General features: G+C 48.4%; 1 long non-coding RNA gene across 1 annotated transcript in view; it reads right to left on the bottom strand.

Moving 5' to 3' along the window:
* LOC138266664 (uncharacterized) overlaps window positions 1-21,682 on the bottom strand; it is a 197,746-nt gene that overhangs the window by 51,740 nt on the left and 124,324 nt on the right. The window contains exons 2-3 of the long non-coding RNA XR_011199607.1: window positions 6,520-6,588; window positions 683-751 (exon numbers count right to left, since the gene is read on the bottom strand). This is a non-coding gene — a long non-coding RNA (uncharacterized lncRNA). The remainder of the gene's footprint in view (window positions 1-682; window positions 752-6,519; window positions 6,589-21,682) is intronic.

Below are 21,682 nucleotides of genomic sequence, written 5' to 3'. Positions count from 1 at the left end.
CAGATTCCACAAATCATTGAGGGAAAAACAGTGTAGCCAAGCGATCCCGGCTACAGACGAGTCGGATGACGTATCGGACGAGGCCGATACGTCATTTCCGCGTCTTCCCATTGCCGGCGAGACGCGGCGCGAGCGAGGCCGGCGGGACGGCGTTGCCCGGGAAACGAATTCAGTTTCCCGGGCTGGAGGAGTACAAGAGGGAGAAGCGCTGGGAGAAGGGGGGAGAGACAGGAACACGGAGACCGCGAAACCGGAGGAGAGCGAGGAGGAACGGAAGAGCAGGAGGAGTGAAGCAGACGAGGAGCAGGAGGAGGAGGGAGAGAGTGAAGAAGAGCCCCAGAACCTGGAAAAAGGGGACCAGCAGGAAGAACACTACCAAGCCAGCCACGACCCTGGAGGGTCGTGGCTAAACAAGGTACGGTCCTTTTGGACAAGAAGAAGGGAAATTGGAGGAAAGGGGACTGGGGAGGGGTCATAAAGGAGGGTTGGAAAGGGAGGTAGAAGGAAGGGCACTATAATTATCACACTAGTGGCACTTATTCCTGCACTAAGATTAGATGTGATCACACTATTCCCTATAAAACCCCACCTCACCGGCACCAACCCCCTCCCTTTGTGTTTACCGCTTCCCAGTCCAGAGAATAGAGAGAGGGGAGAACCCCAATTATAAACCAATACTTACCTTAGCGTTTTCCCTTCTATTTCCGGCATCACCCTGGACTCCGGCGAGCGAGCAAGACAGATGGGTCACCTGTAAAACAAGAAGCACGAACATAAAAATCCCGAACCTGGGAAAAGATACGAAAGAAGAACAGAACGAAGGAGAAAGACAATAGCCCTTGTGGTTTTGTTAACATATCCTACTTCCCGTATAACTAAAAATAAACCACTTACCACTAACAAAATAACGCTTCAGTGGTCTTCATACTGTTCGACCTGCCACAGTGGTGTCAGAAGTGGGATTTCGACCTGTGCGGCCTCCTCGCAGTAATCGAACAGTATAACAATGTGTGACAAACCCTTGTTGGAGGATATGATAAAGCAATTGGCCGAGGGCCAACGTCATCTACAGCTGGTGTGGGAGGCACACCAGCGAGAAGCTAAAGAGGACAGGGAAGCATTACAGTCGGCTTTGAAAAGTCAGGCGACCATCCTTGCGAATAATCAGCTGGTCCATGAGACGGCCATGAAAAAATTGACTGAGACTATTGCTAGTAGTAAAGTTCACCCCAATGTTCCCAGTTCCGTGTTACAGAAATATCAAGATGGAGAAGACCCCGAAGCCTTTTTTACTAATTTTGAGAGAGTGGCGTCATCCGCCCAATGGCTTGAGGATAGATGGGGTCAGTATGTCGCCCCCTTACTTACAGGGATATTACAAGCAGCATATCAAGCAGCCAACCCGGGTGGAACCACGCCATACCAAGAGATAAAGACTAGTATCTTAGAACGTGTGGGACATGACACAGAATACTATAGGGTTAAATTTAGAAAAATCAAATGGGGACCGAATGAAGATCCCGAACCTTTTATTATCGGGTAAAGGACTTGGCCATAAAGTGGTTGGGCTCTTCCGGAAATAGTAGGGAGGAAGTGATCCAAACAATTGTCCTTGAACAATATTTAGAGTCCCTGCCTACCACCACAAAGCACTGGATCCGTCAACATCCAAAGGTGACTACTGACATGGCAATTGACCTAGCATGTGCTTATCATCGCTCCACCGATGTAAGAAGTATATCAACCCGACCCAGCCTAAAGCCAGAGCCTTCCAATCCTAAAATCACACCAAGAAACCTTTCGGAGGAACTAGTTCCTCACCGACTGCCTGACCCTCCACCGATAGCCGGACCCCAATGTTACAACTGTGGGGAATGGGGCCACATTGCCCGAATGTGCCCCAGAAAACAGGATAGTAGTGAGCCAATGGAAATCGGAGTTACTAGGCGACGGGTACTGTGTACCGGAAGAGGTAACCAGAAGTTTAAACAGATTCTGAAAGTCAACGGGAAAACAGTATGGGCCCTTATTGATTCAGGGTGTAGCCAGTCGGTGGTGAGAAAAGACATAGGGGGTCATCCTGACCCTGGCGGCCGGTGGCCGCCAGGGCCAACGACCACGGGAGCACCGCCAACAGGCTGGCGGTGCTCCCACAAGCATTCTGACCGCGGCGGTTCAGCCGCGGTCAGAAGCGGCAAGTCGGCGGGCTCCCGCCGACTTACCGCTGCTCGGGGGAATCCTTCATGGCGGCGGAGCGCGCTCCGCCGCCATGAGGATTCTGACCCCCCCTACCGCCATCCTGTTCATGGCGGGAAAGCCGCCATGAACAGGATGGCGGTAGGGGGGGTCGCGGGGCCCCTGGGGGCCCCTGCTGTGCCCATGCCAATGGCATGGGCACGGCAGGGGCCCCCGTAAGAGGGCCCCGCAAAGTATTTCAGTGTCTGCCTTGCAGACACTGAAATACGCGACGGGTGCCACTGCACCCGTCGCACCTTCCCACTCCGCCGGCTCGATTACGAGCCGGCATCCTCGTGGGAAGGGGGTTTTTCCCTGGGCTGGCGGGCGGTCTTTTGGAGACCGCCCGCCAGCCCAGGGAAAAACTCATAATACCCTCCGCGGTCTTCTGACCGCGGAGCGGTATAATGGGTGCGGAATTCTGGCGGGCGGCCTCCGCCGCCCGCCAGAATCAGAATCACCCCCATAGTAACCCTAGTAGATAAAGGAACAGAGCAATGGGTGAATATATGTTGCATACACGGAGATAAAGAGCAATACCCTTTATATGACACCACAGTAGAATGGGGAAAACACCGGGATGTCCTACCGATGGGTATAATGACCAATCTGATTGAGGAGTGTATCATTGGAACTGATTATGAACATTTCCAAGAAATACTGGATTATGTTCGACAACCCAAACTGACACAGGATTGGTGGAGAGACGCTCCATTTTCTGATAGCAGTATAAAAAGTCCCACAATCCGTAGGAAGTTATCACGCAGAGAGAAACGAGTAGAAAAATTGAATTACTTGGGAAAAGAGAGATCAGGACCGAGCACAGGCATTATTGCGGAAACCCATGAAGTCCCTGTCAGTTTCCCCCATCAACAAAGAGAAGATCCTTCTCTCGCCCACGCCTGGAAGTCGGCCAGAGAAGAAGAAACCGGTGAGGTGGGTCCCTACTTCCTCATTAAGAAAAACCTCTTATACCGGATAACCACTACTGATACCGGGGAACATAAACAACAATTAGTGGTACCCGATCATTATAGAAATCAGGTTCTAACGATGGCACATTGTCAACCCGGTGGGGGTCATTATGGGAGGGAAAAAACAGAAGAATACCTCCTTAGGCGGTTCTATTGGCCGGGAGTGTTTGCCCACATACGTAAATATTGTTCCCAATGTCCCAGATGCCAACTCACTGAACCCGGTAGACCTAAGAAAGCACCTCTGATGCCCCTACCCATCATAGACATCCCATTCAGTAGGATAGGAATGGACCTGGATGGGCCTGTAGTACCATCCACAAGGGGTCACACGTATATCCTAGTCATGGTTGACTATGCCACACGATACCCTGAGGCCGTGCCCTTAAAAAGTATGACAACCAAAACAGTGGCCCAGGCAATGATAAACATTTTTTCTCGAGTTGGGTTCCCGCATGAAATACTCACCGACCAGGGGACTCCTTTTATGTCTACTCTCATGAAGCAAGTATGTAAGACCTTAGGTATTTCCCAAATCCGTACGTCGGTATATCATCCCCAGACGGATGGACTAGTGGAACGATATAACAGAACAATAAAAACCCTACTGAAAAAATTGATGGAAGAGTCAGGGAGAGACTGGGATCAAAAATTACCCTTAGTATTATATGCTATTCGAACCCATGAACAGTCCTCTACAGGCCACAGCCCATTTGAGCTGGTGTTCGGAAGACAGCCGAGATCTCTTCTTGACATGGCCATTGAAACATGGGAGGAAGAGGCAGAAGAAGGGGGAAGGCCCCTTCTAGAATATGCCCACAATCTAAGGTCTCAGCTACAAGGTCTATGGGACGCGGTCAAAGTGAATATGGAACAAGCTCAAAACATTCAAAAACAATATTATGACCGAGGGAGTAAGTTAAGGGTTTTACAACCAGGAGATCAGGTTTTAATAATGCATCCAACCTCAGAACAAAAGCTAATCGCCAAATGGCAGGGCCCCTATAAAATAATAAGAGCAGTTTCTCTGGTTACCTACCTGGTTGAATTATCGAACACTCCCCAGAAATCACAGATTTATCACATAAATCTCCTTAAAAAATGGGAAGAACCAGACAACTCGAACGCTGCCAGAGTGTTGGCAGGATTCCTATGTCCGAATAACCAGTTAAGTATTGAGTTCTGTCCAACCGAACACAGCAATGGGGAAGGTCTACCCGCAGTAAATGAAACCTTACCAAAAGCAGAGAAAGGACAGGTACTCAGCTTACTAGAACACTTCCGGGATTTTTTTTCAGCATTACCGGGTAAAACCACCTTGATAACCCATAAAATAAGAACTACACCAGGGAAAATTGTGAGGTTACGGCCATATCGTATTCCTGAGGCGAGGAAACAGATTATGGAGGCTGAAATACAGAAAATGTTAGAACAGGGTGTGATTGAACCATCAAATAGTCCCTGGTGCTCCCCGGTTGTTTTGGTGCCAAAACCCGATGGTACTATTAGATTCTGTATTGATTTCAGGAAGCTTAACGAAAACTCCATGTTTGACACATATCCTATACCCAGAGTTGATGACGTATTAGAGAAACTAGGAAAAGCCAAATATATGTCTACCTTAGATTTGACAAAAGGGTATTGGCAGATTCCCTTAGCCCCAGAGGATAAAGAGAAAACCGCGTTCGCCACTCAGTCCGGTCTTTATCAGTTCACTGTGCTACCGTTTGGTCTCCATGGAGCACCAGCTACATTCCAAAGGTTAATGGATAAACTCTTAAACCCCTTTCAGTCTTTTGCAGCAGCCTACCTAGACGACGTAGTGATTTTTAGTGAAACCTGGAACGATCATCTAAAACATTTACACCAGGTTTTCCACACTCTTGTTACCGCTGGATTAACTGCCAATCCTAAAAAGTGCGTTATAGGAACACCCAACATATCATACTTGGGCTACAAAATTAGTCATGGGAGCCTAAAACCTCAACCAAAAAAAGTAGAGGCCATACTAAATGCACCTAAACCGACAACAAAGAAAGAGTTACGATCCTTTCTAGGATTGGTAGGCTACTATAGAAGATTCATACCTGATTATTCTACCTTGGCCGCCCCTCTCATGGACCTTCTGTCTAAATCCCATCCTAATAGGCTAGCACCCTTTTCGGATCAACAGAAAAGCAGCTTTGAACAACTGAAGTCCTACCTGACCAAAGACCCAATACTCAGATGCCCGGATTTTTCGAAACCTTTTCATCTCTATACTGATGCCTCAGGTGTTGGTTTAGGGGGAGTATTGGCCCAACCCGACGGGGAAGGTAGGGATCATCCGGTAGTATACGTCAGTAGGAAACTGTTTCCCCGGGAACAACACTATCCGACCATTGAAAAAGAATGTCTGGCTATAAAATGGGCCGTGGATACCTTACAATATTACCTTCTAGGCCGACCCTTTATCCTTTTTACGGATCATGCTCCCCTCACGTGGTTGTCTGCCCATAAGGATACCAATTCTCGGATTTTACGATGGTTCCTTGAACTGCAACCATTTTCATTTCAGGTCCGTCACATACCAGGTCACCAACAGGCCCCAGCTGACTATTTATCTCGCTTCCCAGACTCTGCGACGGTCCTCGAGCAGGACCTTTCATGGGGAGAGGTGTGTAGCCGAGCGATCCCGGCTACAGACGAGTCGGATGACGTATCGGACGAGGCCGATACGTCATTTCCGCGTCTTCCCGTTGCCGGGGAGACGCGGCGCGAGCGAGGCCGGCGGGACGGCGTTGCCCGGGAAACGAATTCAGTTTCCCGGGCTGGAGGAGTACAAGAGGGAGACGCGCTGGGAGAAGGGGGGAGAGACAGGAACACGGAGACCGCGAAACCGGAGGAGAGCGAGGAGGAACGGAAGAGCAGGAGGAGTGAAGCAGACGAGGAGCAGGAGGAGGAGGGAGAGAGTGAAGAAGAGCCCCAGAACCTGGAAAAAGGGGACCAGCAGGAGGAACACTACCAAGCCAGCCACGACCCTGGAGGGTCGTGGCTAAACAAGGTACGGTCCTTTTGGACAAGAAGAAGGGAAATTGGAGGAAAGGGGACTGGGGAGGGGTCATAAAGGAGGGTTGGAAAGGGAGGTAGAAGGAAGGGCACTATAATTATCACACTAGTGGCACTTATTCCTGCACTAAGATTAGATGTGATCACACTATTCCCTATAAAACCCCACCTCACCGGCACCAACCCCCTCCCTTTGTGTTTACCGCTTCCCAGTCCAGAGAATAGAGAGAGGGGAGAACCCCAATTATAAACCAATACTTACCTTAGCGTTTTCCCTTCTATTTCCGGCATCACCCTGGACTCCGGCGAGCGAGCAAGACAGATGGGTCACCTGTAAAACAAGAAGCACGAACATAAAAATCACGAACCTGGGAAAAGATACGAAAGAAGAACAGAACGAAGGAGAAAGACAATAGCCCTTGTGGTTTTGTTAACATACCCTACTTCCCGTATAACTAAAAATAAACCACTTACCACTAACAAAATAACGCTTCAGTGGTCTTCATACTGTTCGACCTGCCACAAACAGACTACAATAGTCATGGTGATAAGGACAATACTTGCCCTAATAGGAGTACCACCGGTTTGGGAAGTTGGCTAAAACACTCACCATGGTAAAGATCGCACTTTCCATAGCACATAAACGAAAAGCATATGAAACTTACTGAGCCCCATTGATTTCAATTCACTCCAGAGACAAAATATCTTAAAGTCCTACGTCTGTTACACATGAAGTGCATGATAGTCCCTAGGATCATTGCGTTTGCTGATCCTCTCGACACCCAATACACATGTATGACACACTAATACATTCTCCTCTATTGCCTCAAAAGTTATTTAACTAAGTGTGGAGAGGGGATTGGGGAAAGTGGGTTGATAAGTCTAAACAGCTTTAAGAATGTTCGTATGCTCCTAAACAGCCAGAGGGTGTAGGCAATGATATGTGTATGTATGTGTATTATAAACTAATAAAAAGATGGAGATTAACAGGCAGAACCATGTGCCGAAACAAAGAAGACTTAGGGGCAGATTTAAGAGTCCCTAGAGCCTCCTTGCTCCACATTAGCATATATTTTTTTACGCTAATGTGTCCCAATAAAGCCAAAATCGCCACACCAGATTTACAAAGTGGTGCAATGCATGCATTGCGCCACTTTGTAATCCTTTGCGCTACATTATGCCTATGCCAGGCATAATGTATGCAAAGGGGGAGTTCCCCCATTAGGGCGGCCGAAAAAATAGCTCAAAGAAATCTAAGAGAGTTTTTTTGCATCATTTTTTTGGCACTTTTAACGCCTGCTCTGAGCAGTTGTTAAAAGGAGGCATTCCATTGGTTTCAATGGGCCTTAATGGACTTTGCAGGAATGTTTGATGTTAATCCTGCAAAGCTCCAAACTAGCATTAAAAATGTTCACACTAGTTCTCCTAACAACCACCATGGTGCACCATATTCTAGATATGGAACACTCAGTGACGTTGGGGGGGTGCTGAGAGGTGCAAGAAAAGTGGCGCTGCATTGGGTGCAGCACCACTTTGCTTAAATCAGGGCCTTAATGTGCATTAAAAATGAAAGCAATGGAGACTTACGGCACAACGGTGCATACTTTTTAAGCACACATATCCTATTTGTCTAACATGTTCTTCGTGCTCTAAAAATCCCAGGACATACTGAGGGGAAATATGCTCCCCATGTGTTCATTAAATAGTTATAATCAGACAACAAAATGGCGCAAGACTGGTGGACAGGTGAAGCCAGAGCTTGGCTAGGACAACAAAGGGACTTTTGTGAGAGTGCAGCACAGACTCACATATGAAGTTGATTTAGGCTCTGGAGGCGATCGAGCTTCCCTTTTGCTGCTCTGCCTGTGCCAAGGCTCAGCATCCACCCAAGGCAAACAGGATGCCTATCAGTCTAGCCCTCGCCAGCCTTCCAGGTGCCAGCGTGGGCGCTGGAGTGAAGTGGCCCACAAAGCAAGCGTGTGGTGTAGACTTCAACATGGGACTATGGTCTGCCTGGCGCTGTTACGCAGGGCACAGAGTCAAACCACTTTAGCACCCATGGGTTCCAACACGTGCAAAAACGGTTTTTGGCTCCCAAAAGTCAAGATATTTGTGCCATCAAAGTTCTCATACCTATGCCCACAGTGCAGGCACGTTACGGGCAGCAGTGGCTCAAGTTTACCTCACACATATGTAACAGGGTCAGCACATGCTAAGGCGGTGCAAGCTTCCTTCACATGCACATAACATTTCAGGACAGACAGTTGAAGTGTAAGAAACTGACCTGCCACACACTGAACAGGTATAGTGGGGGCAATTGCAGTGCTAACTGCCTTGGAATCCCATACACAGAACAGTTAGAGCCAAGACAAATGTGCAAGCGTCATTCACAGGCACAGAACATTTAAAGCATAGACAGAAGCACTGAAATACACCAACGCTCCCACCAACACACCTAGAATAGGTACAGCATCGGCAACAGCAGTACTAACATCCTTTGGAATGGGTACACAGATCAGCTGGAGTCCAGAAGGATGTGCAAGCTTCATTCACATGCACTGAAAATTGACAGCACAGACAGCAGCATTGCAAGATACCATCCTCCCCTCACACCACACACACACAGAACATGTACAGCATGGACAGCAACAGTGCTAACTACCCTTGGTTTGCATAAACAGAACAGTTAGAGCCAAGACAGAAGTGCAAGCGTCACTGGCATGCACAGAATAACATTACAGAACAAAATGCAGCATTTCAAGGTGCAAACTCCCCGACCCCACCCTCCCACACAGACAGAACAGGTACAGTGTGTAAGAGTAATGATCGTTTCCCTTGGATCACATACACAGAACAACTGGAGCCAAGACACAAGTGCAAGCTTCAGTCACATCCCCAGAACATTTATAGCGCCAACAGGCGGCAGTGCAACGCCCATCCCACACACACTCACACACTTAGAACAGGTACAGCATAGGCTAGTGCAGTGCTAACTTACTTTGGATCACATGCACAGATCAAATGGAGCCAAGACAGAAGTGCAAACTTCATTTATATGCACAGAACACCACTCACACCGAACAGGTACAGCATGGGCAACAGCAATGCTGACTTCCTTCGGATCACATGCACAGAACAGTTGGAGCCACAACAGAAGTGCAAGCTTTATTCACATGCAGAGAACATTTACAGGATTGACAGTAGCACTGCAAGATATCAATGCCACCCTACCCATACACACAGCCTCTTACATAGAACAGGTAGCGCTAACACATAAGCAGTGCAAGTTTCACTTGTTTTTGAGATCCTTGGAGTTCTCATATGAGTTGACCCCCAAACTGGGTAAACAATCTGACAAAGCCGCAGGGAGAGAAAGAAAAATGTTGAGGTGGAAAAGAAAGTGTGCCTTTCTGCTCTTTAATGCAAACATCACCGATCAGGCCTCAATTCTAAGAAGCTTTATGAAAGTGTCATCCAAGATTGAAAACTGGTATCCCGCCAGTTTTCCTGAAATTAAATAAATTTTCGTACTTTGGACCCAGCAATACCTGGGCATCCAGAAAAGCAATTGAGAAGCCTCCGATCAGTGCTGGACACTCAAACAGATGCCTGCTCTCTGAAGCCTGGCACTGTGACCACATTCCCCCATTCTGGCCTGTTCCCCATTCTGGACCTAAGAGTTCCGTTTAGGTCAATGGACACAGGGCCGGCTTTTGGCATGGGCAAGCTGGGCCAAGGCCCGAGATGCCAGTCTTCAGGGGGGCAAAAAGAAATGTCTGCATAAAGGTCCTGCAAACAGCAACGACCCTCCTTGCCCTCCCAACTTTTTCTAACTCCCTGCCGCCACATATCAACACTCCCTCCCCAACCCAAAAACAACTTGGAGTCTCCCTGATGGAGCTACATTGTTGGTGATTTGGATGAGCTGGGGGAGATGTGAAGCTGTGTGTTCAGAGGTAAGGTGCTGCTCTGATGTAGCCAGCTAGGGACTGGCCTGTGAAAAGGGTCAGCTGCCTCATTTAATTCGCCATCAGTATTGAGGGTGGCACATTTGTTCTGCTCAGGGCGCTAATGACACAAAGGCCGGCTCTGACTGGACACTGTTCATCATAAAATCCACGTCTTGGTTCCCTCTTTTCTGACCTTCAAGTTCCAGCCACACACCCCAGATTCTGTTGAACGTTCGTAGGGTTAGGCTGTCTCTCTCTACGAGTCTATGACAGGCAGCATTGGGCTGGCCTTTTGCGCTAAGATCTATAGGGAGTTTGTCCCATTCTTGCATTGCGAGTCTGTGATCACAGAAAAGGCCAGTTTTGGGACTGGTCTTTGCGGTTGATTTGCAGTCTAACACTGTCAGATGGGACAGCTTGAAAGGACAAATGTTTAGGCTGTTTAGGGTCGAGTCTGCAAGACCATGCACTAGGGCATGCATCTTGCTTGTGAGACACTATTGAATACAGAAAAGGGCTTGGAGCCCACCTATTATTTACCATTTATTGACTTCACGCCACTCTTTTTACAGGCTCCTTGATTGGACAGTGCATGTGAAACGTCATTTCCGGTCATTTCTGTGGAGCAAGGACCAAGTACAAATTGACTGAAGTTAATCTGTGCCCGTCTGCTGCTCCCAACATGATTAAGGTACTATCTCCACCCCGCAAACTCCCTCTGCCTGCTGCTCCCTCCATAGGGCTTGCACTTTTTTTCTTGTTTTTAATTCTTCCCCTGTCGTCCTTGCCTCCCCCTCACCTCCCACCCTCTCGTTGCTTAGGTTACCTTTTTTCTTCCACTCCCAACCATACCGTTGTCGCCTGGCGTCTTCCCTCTCATCTCCATCCTCCCACTATAAGTGTTCACACAGATAAGTATAGGCACACTGGTCACTGTTAATTAACAAGAATTTGCAATGCAATAGGGTCTCGCATTTCTCCGCGTTATAGCTATTAGCAGTTGTAAACTCCCAAACGGATTTTTCTTGCCACAGTGAATGGAAAAAAAGAGCACGATCGCTCTGCTACAGTTCACTCGTAGTGAAACCTATCGAAAAAAGTGCAATTATCTACATAACAGGCAAAAGTGCAATTAGCTATGTAACAGGGTTGATGTTATGCAAAGCGCTCGACTTCTGTCAAGTGAGATCGTGATGCGAACAAAAGATAAAAAGTAGTCCACAAACCTGACAGGAAATAGCGAGCATTGCATGTTTTCAGTACTGGGTCGCTGCGCTCGAGGAGGGCTAATCACCGGAAAAGGCATGACGTATGCATGCCTTCCACTAATGAATGCAAGCAGATTTTAACAGGCAAGTCCACGAACCAATGAAAGACACTGACTTGACGTGGACGTGGCTCCAAGCCCTTTTCTAACTCCTAAAGCGAGCATTGCATGTTTTCAGTACTTGGTCGCTGCGCTCGAGGAGGGCTAATCACCGGAAAAGACATGACGTATGTGTGCCTTCCACTAATGAATGCAAGCAGATTTTAACAGGCAAGCCCACGAACCAATGAAAGACACTGACTTGACGTGGACGGGGCTCCAAGCCCTTTTCTAACTCCTAAAGCGTCTCGCAAGTGAAACGCATGCGCAAGCGCATGCAACGCAGGCTCGACCCTAATAACTATTGTCTATAGCTTGCATCAATATCATAATGAAAGAACTTGCCTCTGTTTTCAGAAGTCTTGGGGTATTTGGCTTTTTGCGAATTATTTGAGATGGATGTATTTTCGGATGGCAAATTGACCAATGCCTTTAGCTACACTAAACGTGCTTACTTTACACAAGTGCAAGCGATGCATGGAGGCTGCGGCTGGATCAGTTCGTTTGTGGTTTCCTGTCTGTAAAGAAATGGCTCCCTGTTGCAGTTACCCCCCACTTTTTGCCTGATACTGATGCGGACTTGACTGAGAAGAGTGCTGGGACCCTGCTAACCAGGCCCCAGCACCAGTGTTCCTTCACCTAAAATGTACCATTGTATCCACAATTGGCACACCCTGGCATTCAGATAAGTCCCTTGTAACTGGTACTTCTAGTACCAAGGGCCCTGATGCCAAGGAAGGTCTCTAAGGGCTGCAGCATGTCTTATGCCACCCTAGAGACCCCTCACTCAGCACAGACACACTGCTTACAAGCCTGTGTGTGCTAGTGAGAACAAAATGAGTAAGTCGACATGGCACTCCCCTCAGGGGGCCATGCCAGCCTCTCACTGCCTATGCAGTATAGGTAAGACACCCCTCTAGCAGGCCTTACAGCCCTAAGGCAGGGTGCACTATACCATAGGTGAGGGTACCAGTGCATGAGCATGGTACCCCTACAGTGTCTAAACAAAACCTTAGACATTGTAAGTGCAGGGTAGCCATAAGAGTATATGGTCTGGGAGTCTGTCAAACACGAACTCCACAGCACCATAATGGCTACACTGAAAACTGGGAAGTTTGGTATCAAACTTCTCAGCACAATAAATGCACACTGATGCCAGTGTACATTTTATTGTAAAATACACCCCAGAGGGCACCTTAGAGATGCCCCCTGAAACTTAACCGACTATCTGTGTAGGCCGACTAGTTCTAGCAGCCTGCCACAAACCGAGACATGTTGCTGGCCCCATGGGGAGAGTGCCTTTGTCACTCTGAGGCCAGTAACAAAGCCTGCACTGGGTGGAGATGCTAACACCTCCCCCAGGCAGGAATTGTCACACCTGGCGGTGAGCCTCAAAGGCTCACCTCCTTTGTGCCAACCCAGCAGGACACTCCAGCTAGTGGAGTTGCCCGCCCCCTCCGGCCAGGCCCCACTTTTGGCGGCAAGGCCGGAGAAAATAATGAGAAAAACAAGGAGGAGTCACTGGCCAGTCAGGACAGCCCCTAAGGTGTCCTGAGCTGAAGTGACTCTAACTTTTAGAAATCCTCCATCTTGCAGATGGAGGATTCCCCCAATAGGGTTAGGATTGTGACCCCCTCCCCTTGGGAGGAGGCACAAAGAGGGTGTACCCACCCTCAGGGCTAGTAGCCATTGGCTACTAACCCCCCAGACCTAAACACGCCCTTAAATTTAGTATTTAAGGGCTACCCTGAACCCTAGAAAATTAGATTCCTGCAACAACAAGAAGAAGGACTGCCTAGCTGAAAACCCCTGCAGAGGAAGACCAGAAGACGACAACTGCCTTGGCTCCAGAAACTCACCGGCCTGTCTCCTGCCTTCCAAAGATCCTGCTCCAGCGACGCCTTCCAAAGGGACCAGCGACCTCGACATCCTCTGAGGACTGCCCCTGCTTCGAAAAGACAAGAAACTCCCGAGGACAGCGGACCTGCTCCAAGAAAAGCTGCAACTTTGTTTCCAGCAGCTTTAAAGAACCCTGCAAGCTCCCCGCAAGAAGCGTGAGACTTGCAACACTGCACCCGGCGACCCCGACTCGGCTGGTGGCGATCCAACACCTCAGGAGGGACCCCAGGACTACTCTGATACTGTGAGTACCAAAACCTGTCCCCCCTGAGCCCCCACAGCGCCGCCTGCAGAGGGAATCCCGAGGCTTCCCCTGACCGCGACTCTTTGAACCTAAAGTCCCGACGCCTGGGAGAGACCCTGCACCCGCAGCCCCCAGGACCTGAAGGACCGGACTTTCACTGGAGAAGTGACCCCCAGGAGTCCCTCTCCCTTGCCCAAGCGGAGGTTTCCCCGAGGAACCCCCCCCTTGCCTGCCTGCAGCGCTGAAGAGATCCCGAGATCTCTCATAGACTAACATTGCGAACCCGACGCCTGTTCCTACACTGCACCCGGCCGCCCCCGCGCTGCTGAGGGTGAAATTTCTGTGTGGGCTTGTGTCCCCCCCGGTGCCCTACAAAACCCCCCTGGTCTACCCTCCGAAGACGCGGGTACTTACCTGCAAGCAGACCGGAACCGGGGCACCCCCTTCTCTCCATTCTAGCCTATGTGTTTTGGGCACCACTTTGAACTCTGCACCTGACCGGCCCTGAGCTGCTGGTGTGGTGACTTTGGGGTTGCTCTGAACCCCCAACGGTGGGCTACCTTGGACCAAGAACTGAACCCTGTAAGTGACTTACTTACCTGGTAAAACTAACAAAAACTTACCTCCCCCAGGAACTGTGAAAATTGCACTGTGTCCACTTTTAAAACAGCTATTTGTCAATAACTTGAAAAGTATACATGCAATTTTGATGATTTGAAGTTCCTAAAGTACTTACCTGCAATACCTTTCGAATGAGATATTACATGTAGAATTTGAACCTGTGGTTCTTAAAATAAACTAAGAAAATATATTTTTCTATATAAAAACCTATTGGCTGGATTTGTCTCTGAGTGTGTGTACCTCATTTATTGTCTATGTGTATGTGCAACAAATGCTTAACACTACTCCTTGGATAAGCCTACTGCTCGACCACACTACCACAAAATAGAGCATTAGTATTATCTATTTTTACCACTATTTTACCTCTAAGGGGAACCCTTGGACTCTGTGCATGCTATTCCTTACTTTGAAATAGCACATACAGAGCCAACTTCCTACATTGGTGGATCAGCGGTGGGGTACAAGACTTTGCATTTGCTGGACTACTCAGCCAATACCTGATCACACGACAAATTCCAAAATTGTCATTAGAAATTGATTTTTGCAATTTGAAAAGTTTTCTAAATTCTTAAAAGACCTGCTAGGGCCTTGTGTTAGATCCTGTTTAGCATTTCTTTTAGAGTTTAAAAGTTTGTAAAAGTTTGAATTAGAACCTAGAACTAGTTGTAGATTCTTAAAAAGTATTCCAACTTTTAGAAGCAAAATGTCTAGCACAGATGTGACTGTGGTGGAACTCGACACCACACCTTACCTCCATCTTAAGATGAGGGAGCTAAGGTCACTCTGTAAAATAAAGAAAATAACAATGGGCCCCAAACCTACCAAAATACAGCTCCAGGAGCTTTTGGCAGAGTTTGAAAAGGCCAACCCCTCTGAGGGTGGCAACTCAGAGGAAGAGGATAGTGACTTGGAGGAAAATTCCCCCCTACCAGTCCTATCTAGGGAGAACAGGGTCCCTCAAACCCTGACTCCAAAAATAATAGTCAGAGATGCTGGTTCCCTCACAGGAGAGACCAACACCTCTGAAATCACGGAGGATAACTCCAGTGAAGATGACCCCCTGTTAGCCAGGATGGTCAAAAGATTGGCTTTGGAAAAGCAGCTCCTAGCCATAGAAAGGGAAAGAAAAGAGATGGGCCTAGGTCCCATCGATGGTGGCAGCAACTTAAATAGGGTCAGAGATTCTCCTGACATCCTAAAAATCCCCAAAGGGATTGTAACAAAATATGAAGATGGTGATGACATCACCAAATGGTTCACAGCTTTTGAGAGGGCTTGTGTAACCAGAAAAGTAAACAGATCTCACTGGGGTGCTCTCCTTTGGGAAATGTTCACTGGAAAGTGTAGGGATAGACTCCTCACACTCTCTGGAAAAGATGCAGAATCTTATGACCTCATGAAGGGTACCCTGATTGAGGGCTTTGGATTCTCCACTGAGGAGTATAGAATTAGATTCAGGGGGGCTCAAAAATCCTCGAGCCAGACCTGGGTTGATTTTGTAGACTACTCAGTAAAAACACTAGATGGTTGGTTAACTGGAAATGAAGTGTGTGACTATGTTGGGCTTTATAATTTGTTTATGAAAGAACACATTTTAAGTAACTGCTTCAATGAAAAGTTGCATCAGTATCTGGTAGACCTAGGTCCAATTTCTCCCCAAGAATTGGGAAAGAAGGCAGACCACTGGGTCAAGACTAGGGTAACCAAAACTTCCACTGGGGGTGACCAAAAGAAAGGGGTTACAAAAACTCCCCAGGAGAAAGTGGGTGACACTAGAAACAAAGAAAAAGAGCCCTCTGTAGGCCCCCAAAAACCAGAACAGGTGGGTGGGCCCCAAGACACAACCCAAAACAAAGGTGGGTACCAGGGTAAGAACTGGGATGCCACTAAGGCATGGTGCCACAACTGTAAACAGTCTGGGCACCACACCAAGGACACTTCTTGTCCCAAAAACAAACCCCAGAACAAAATTCCAGGGGTAACCAGTGTAGCCATGGGAGATGACTCCTCAGATGAGGAGGTCTTCCTAGCCTTCAACTGGAAACAGGGCCCAACAGGTGAGTTGGAGATTCCAGAGGGAAGTAGACACTTCCACCACCTACTGGTGAATGGAATCCCAACCACTGCCCTGAGAGACACTTGTGCCAGTCACACTATTGTGCATGACAGGCTGGTGCTCTCAAACCAGTACATCCCAGGTGAGACTGCCAGGGTAAGAGTTAGCCTAGACAGGGTCACTAAGAGGCCTGTGGCTTTAGTGCCCATAGAAGTGGGTGGCACTCTTAGCTGGAGAAGGGTAGTAGTCAGTACAGACCTCCCCCTTGATTGTCTCCTTGGAAATGACTACCCAGAGGTTAGTCAGAGCTCAAGAGAGGAACTGGTCCAGTGCCAGTCCTCTCCCAAGGATTCTGGAAGTCCTGCCTCTGCAGTAAATGCAAGCAGGCCCCAGAAGAAGAAGAAAAGAAAACAGAGTAGGAAGGGTGGACAACCTTTAGCCAAGGTTACAGCAAGCCAAGGAGATTCTGCTCCAGTAGGGGAGAACTCCAAAAATGGCCCTGATAAAGTCCAACCTGACCCACAAGAAGTCCTGGCTAGTCAGGCAACTGTTAAACCTGAGTGGGTGGCTCCTCAGCTAACAGAAGAAAGAGTGGAAGAAGGGTGTTTACTACAAGATGTGGTAACCCCCCACTCCAATACAGCAGACAGGCAACCTGAACCCAAAGAAGCCTGTAACTTAGCCCCTTCCCTTTTAGGTGAAGAGCTAAAGGTGTGGTTCTGGGCACTGACAGCTGTCAGTGGCCTCTGCTGGGTGTTAGCCTTTATGGCTGCACTATCCTTAGCATGGTGGTCTGACCCCATGCCAAATAGCAAGTTAGGCCCCCTGACCCTATTGGTCATGGTGGGGTTACTCCAGCTCTGGGTAACCTCTCTGGGTAAGCTAGGGGTAACCCTGGCCAAGATAAGGTTAGCAGAGGTGGATACCTCTAAGACCAAGATAGAAAGAATGGGTGGAGACATTGAAGAGGCAGACAAGAGGCAATTCAGACTAGGTCCTATCACTGTGGAAGTAGGTCAGTTCCCCAAAGGGAATGACCTGAACAGAAGGATGTAAGGCAGAGTAGGCCCTGCAACTAACCAGCCTATTTCTCCTACTCTTCCTCGCCTGACAGACTAGGAAGACTCTCCCAGCTTGGGCTGAGTCTCCTGGCCTGTGGGCTGGGGGGGGCTTGTGTAAAGAAATGGCTCCCTGTTGCAGTTACCCCCCACTTTTTGCCTGATACTGATGCGGACTTGACTGAGAAGAGTGCTGGGACCCTGCTAACCAGGCCCCAGCACCAGTGTTCCTTCACCTAAAATGTACCATTGTATCCACAATTGGCACACCCTGGCATTCAGATAAGTCCCTTGTAACTGGTACTTCTAGTACCAAGGGCCCTGATGCCAAGGAAGGTCTCTAAGGGCTGCAGCATGTCTTATGCCACCCTAGAGACCCCTCACTCAGCACAGACACACTGCTTACAAGCCTGTGTGTGCTAGTGAGAACAAAATGAGTAAGTCGACATGGCACTCCCCTCAGGGGGCCATGCCAGCCTCTCACTGCCTATGCAGTATAGGTAAGACACCCCTCTAGCAGGCCTTACAGCCCTAAGGCAGGGTGCACTATACCATAGGTGAGGGTACCAGTGCATGAGCATGGTACCCCTACAGTGTCTAAACAAAACCTTAGACATTGTAAGTGCAGGGTAGCCATAAGAGTATATGGTCTGGGAGTCTGTCAAACACGAACTCCACAGCACCATAATGGCTACACTGAAAACTGGGAAGTTTGGTATCAAACTTCTCAGCACAATAAATGCACACTGATGCCAGTGTACATTTTATTGTAAAATACACCCCAGAGGGCACCTTAGAGATGCCCCCTGAAACTTAACCGACTATCTGTGTAGGCCGACTAGTTCTAGCGGCCTGCCACAAACCGAGACATGTTGCTGGCCCCATGGGGAGAGTGCCTTTGTCACTCTGAGGCCAGTAACAAAGCCTGCACTGGGTGGAGATGCTAACACCTCCCCCAGGCAGGAATTGTCACACCTGGCGGTGAGCCTCAAAGGCTCACCTCCTTTGTGCCAACCCAGCAGGACACTCCAGCTAGTGGAGTTGCCCGCCCCCTCCGGCCAGGCCCCACTTTTGGCGGCAAGGCCGGAGAAAATAATGAGAAAAACAAGGAGGAGTCACTGGCCAGTCATGACAGCCCCTAAGGTGTCCTGAGCTGAAGTGACTCTAACTTTTAGAAATCCTCCATCTTGCAGATGGAGGATTCCCCCAATAGGGTTAGGATTGTGACCCCCTCCCCTTGGGAGGAGGCACAAAGAGGGTGTACCCACCCTCAGGGCTAGTAGCCATTGGCTACTAACCCCCCAGACCTAAACACGCCCTTAAATTTAGTATTTAAGGGCTACCCTGAACCCTAGAAAATTAGATTCCTGCAACAACAAGAAGAAGGACTGCCTAGCTGAAAACCCCTGCAGAGGAAGACCAGAAGACGACAACTGCCTTGGCTCCAGAAACTCACCGGCCTGTCTCCTGCCTTCCAAAGATCCTGCTCCAGCGACGCCTTCCAAAGGGACCAGCGACCTCGACATCCTCTGAGGACTGCCCCTGCTTCGAAAAGACAAGAAACTCCCGAGGACAGCGGACCTGCTCCAAGAAAAGCTGCAACTTTGTTTCCAGCAGCTTTAAAGAACCCTGCAAGCTCCCCGCAAGAAGCGTGAGACTTGCAACACTGCACCCGGCGACCCCGACTCGGCTGGTGGCGATCCAACACCTCAGGAGGGACCCCAGGACTACTCTGATACTGTGAGTACCAAAACCTGTCCCCCCTGAGCCCCCACAGCGCCGCCTGCAGAGGGAATCCCGAGGCTTCCCCTGACCGCGACTCTTTGAACCTAAAGTCCCGACGCCTGGGAGAGACCCTGCACCCGCAGCCCCCAGGACCTGAAGGACCGGACTTTCACTGGAGAAGTGACCCCCAGGAGTCCCTCTCCCTTGCCCAAGCGGAGGTTTCCCCGAGGAACCCCCCCCTTGCCTGCCTGCAGCGCTGAAGAGATCCCGAGATCTCTCATAGACTAACATTGCGAACCCGACGCCTGTTCCTACACTGCACCCGGCCGCCCCCGCGCTGCTGAGGGTGAAATTTCTGTGTGGGCTTGTGTCCCCCCCGGTGCCCTACAAAACCCCCCTGGTCTACCCTCCGAAGACGCGGGTACTTACCTGCAAGCAGACCGGAACCGGGGCACCCCCTTCTCTCCATTCTAGCCTATGTGTTTTGGGCACCACTTTGAACTCTGCACCTGACCGGCCCTGAGCTGCTGGTGTGGTGACTTTGGGGTTGCTCTGAACCCCCAACGGTGGGCTACCTTGGACCAAGAACTGAACCCTGTAAGTGACTTACTTACCTGGTAAAACTAACAAAAACTTACCTCCCCCAGGAACTGTGAAAATTGCACTGTGTCCACTTTTAAAACAGCTATTTGTCAATAACTTGAAAAGTATACATGCAATTTTGATGATTTGAAGTTCCTAAAGTACTTACCTGCAATACCTTTCGAATGAGATATTACATGTAGAATTTGAACCTGTGGTTCTTAAAATAAACTAAGAAAATATATTTTTCTATATAAAAACCTATTGGCTGGATTTGTCTCTGAGTGTGTGTACCTCATTTATTGTCTATGTGTATGTGCAACAAATGCTTAACACTACTCCTTGGATAAGCCTACTGCTCGACCACACTACCACAAAATAGAGCATTAGTATTATCTATTTTTACCACTATTTTACCTCTAAGGGGAACCCTTGGACTCTGTGCATGCTATTCCTTACTTTGAAATAGCACATACAGAGCCAACTTCCTACATTGGTGGATCAGCGGTGGGGTACAAGACTTTGCATTTGCTGGACTACTCAGCCAATACCTGATCACACGACAAATTCCAAAATTGTCATTAGAAATTGATTTTTGCAATTTGAAAAGTTTTCTAAATTCTTAAAAGACCTGCTAGGGCCTTGTGTTAGATCCTGTTTAGCATTTCTTTTAGAGTTTAAAAGTTTGTAAAAGTTTGAATTAGAACCTAGAACTAGTTGTAGATTCTTAAAAAGTATTCCAACTTTTAGAAGCAAAATGTCTAGCACAGATGTGACTGTGGTGGAACTCGACACCACACCTTACCTCCATCTTAAGATGAGGGAGCTAAGGTCACTCTGTAAAATAAAGAAAATAACAATGGGCCCCAAACCTACCAAAATACAGCTCCAGGAGCTTTTGGCAGAGTTTGAAAAGGCCAACCCCTCTGAGGGTGGCAACTCAGAGGAAGAGGATAGTGACTTGGAGGAAAATTCCCCCCTACCAGTCCTATCTAGGGAGAACAGGGTCCCTCAAACCCTGACTCCAAAAATAATAGTCAGAGATGCTGGTTCCCTCACAGGAGAGACCAACACCTCTGAAATCACGGAGGATAACTCCAGTGAAGATGACCCCCTGTTAGCCAGGATGGTCAAAAGATTGGCTTTGGAAAAGCAGCTCCTAGCCATAGAAAGGGAAAGAAAAGAGATGGGCCTAGGTCCCATCGATGGTGGCAGCAACTTAAATAGGGTCAGAGATTCTCCTGACATCCTAAAAATCCCCAAAGGGATTGTAACAAAATATGAAGATGGTGATGACATCACCAAATGGTTCACAGCTTTTGAGAGGGCTTGTGTAACCAGAAAAGTAAACAGATCTCACTGGGGTGCTCTCCTTTGGGAAATGTTCACTGGAAAGTGTAGGGATAGACTCCTCACACTCTCTGGAAAAGATGCAGAATCTTATGACCTCATGAAGGGTACCCTGATTGAGGGCTTTGGATTCTCCACTGAGGAGTATAGAATTAGATTCAGGGGGGCTCAAAAATCCTCGAGCCAGACCTGGGTTGATTTTGTAGACTACTCAGTAAAAACACTAGATGGTTGGTTAACTGGAAATGAAGTGTGTGACTATGTTGGGCTTTATAATTTGTTTATGAAAGAACACATTTTAAGTAACTGCTTCAATGAAAAGTTGCATCAGTATCTGGTAGACCTAGGTCCAATTTCTCCCCAAGAATTGGGAAAGAAGGCAGACCACTGGGTCAAGACTAGGGTAACCAAAACTTCCACTGGGGGTGACCAAAAGAAAGGGGTTACAAAAACTCCCCAGGAGAAAGTGGGTGACACTAGAAACAAAGAAAAAGAGCCCTCTGTAGGCCCCCAAAAACCAGAACAGGTGGGTGGGCCCCAAGACACAACCCAAAACAAAGGTGGGTACCAGGGT

The sequence above is a fragment of the Pleurodeles waltl genome, chromosome 11 (genome assembly GCF_031143425.1).
Source record: "Pleurodeles waltl isolate 20211129_DDA chromosome 11, aPleWal1.hap1.20221129, whole genome shotgun sequence".
In the NCBI taxonomy this organism is placed as follows: Eukaryota; Metazoa; Chordata; class Amphibia; order Caudata; family Salamandridae; genus Pleurodeles; species Pleurodeles waltl.
The sequence above is the reverse complement of the archived record's forward strand: the minus strand, read 5'-3'. Positions and strand labels throughout refer to the sequence as shown.